Below are 1,863 nucleotides of genomic sequence, written 5' to 3' on the forward strand. Positions count from 1 at the left end.
ACCACACTGGCACAACTAGCTCACATCGAAAGAGATGTGTGGTACGATACAACTGTTCTTTTGCAACTTACCATCATTTACAAGAAAAGGTTTGAAGAAAAATTTTGTTTTGTATTTTTGTGTGTTGGCTGTTTGTAAATCAACGTTCCGTATGGAAAAATGAAGTGGATTTATGTCAGCTTAATAATAACAATAATAATAAATGGCATTTATATAGCGCTCAACCTTGCTTAAAGAACACGCAGGCTCTGGGCGGTTCGAATGTATTTTATCTTCATGGATCAAACTTTCTACCCCCTTTTTTCATTCCTTTTTCAGTCACCTGGCAAGGAACCCACTTATCTGTGACTGCAACCTGAAATGGCTGGCTCACTACCTTGAGAAATACCCTGTAGAGACGAGCGGTGTGCGCTGCCTCACGCCCAGACGGGTACGCAAAAAGAAAATCAGTCTGCTGAGACCAGAGAAGTTCAGATGCAAAGGTATTTAATTTGTGTTCAGTTTTGGATCGAAATCGAATAGTGTCGCTTTCTCTCTCTCTGTCTCTCTCTCTCTCTCTCTCTCTCTCTCTCTCTCTCTCTCTCTCTCTCTTTCTCTCTCTCTCTATCTCTCTCTCTCTCCTACTTGTTACTTTTTGCCTGTGTGAAGGACGGACATCACTGCACAAGGGGAATCCCCATAAGCGCTCCGTCCCCTGAAGAAGCACATTTCGAAGTGTGTAGATGCTGACGGTTCCAAGCAATGGTTGATTCCAAAGCCTTCTGCTCATCCCACTCTCTCCTTTATGTCCCGAATGAAATCTGCGCTTTTTTCTCCCGCGATGCGGTTATTTGGTAAGTGAATATTTCACAAAATGCAGAATCTCCGAAGAACTAAGGTTGCTGTGTCTGTACCTCCAGTCTCTGAATTGGATATTTCCCTAGCGTGAACAACCATTGTTTTATATTGAATCACTGGAAAAAGCATGTGTCAACTGCTGACTCGAAATGACGTAACCTAATTCCGAAAAAGCTTCTTTTTTTCTGTCTGCTTGAGTTGTTATGACTCAAGAGGCGCCACCATATTGATAAGCTGATGTAAAAAGCGAGACACAGATTAACATAATATCAACATCCACCGGGAAATACGAAGAATAAATCACGCCCAGCATCATCAAGCCAAGAATACGATTCCATAAATAAAAATACTAGGGGGGTTCTGAGTAAAACTAATATTTCTTTACAGCTCACAGTATTGATTATGTTAATATTTTAATGAGATTGTTGGACGAATTCTGGGACGGTGTTCTTTGATGAAGATTTCATTGGTATCTTGTGATCATGGTGGCATTAGTGGAGAGGGTGAGAAAATCAATAATGAGTCTCTGCTCGTTTGGTTTGATGACTGGGCGAAGAAAGACGGAGTTAGGCGGAAGAAGAAAGCTTTATTGAAGGTCCTAGTGTGTGATTTTAGTCCTGCAAATGTTTACGTGCTTGTTTACGTATGTGAGCGGGTCTGTATTTTAATTCTAAAGACACACGGGTAAATCATACGGGTTTTTTTCTGGCCTTTCGTTTCATTCGTTCACTGCCTTATGCCTTTGACCCTGATCAATAATATTGTGTTGCCATCCTTTGCAGCAGGTTGTTTGTTTGAACCACTGGTAGGTTATGCTTTCTTTTCTCTCCCTCTGTTATTTCCATCTGGTAGTCTCGTTGTTCCGAGTGCTAAATAGTCATCATCGAGTCGATATGTCTTTTTTTACACGAACCCAAAAATTGAACAATCCCAAGGTACGAAACTTCAAATTTGTATTACTCACTTTCGATATAGAAGAAATTAATCTCTCTTTTCCCTCTCCCTCTCTCTCTCTCTCTCTCTCTC

At 40.9% G+C, this 1,863-nt stretch overlaps 1 protein-coding gene across 1 annotated transcript in view; it reads left to right on the forward strand.

Moving 5' to 3' along the window:
- LOC101859853 (slit homolog 2 protein) overlaps positions 1-1,863 on the forward strand; it is a gene marked incomplete in the record, with an annotated part of 216,372 nt that overhangs the window by 185,098 nt on the left and 29,411 nt on the right.

The sequence above is a fragment of the Aplysia californica genome, unplaced genomic scaffold (assembly GCF_000002075.1).
Source record: "Aplysia californica isolate F4 #8 unplaced genomic scaffold, AplCal3.0 scaffold00172, whole genome shotgun sequence".
NCBI lineage: Eukaryota > Metazoa > Mollusca > Gastropoda > Aplysiida > Aplysiidae > Aplysia > Aplysia californica.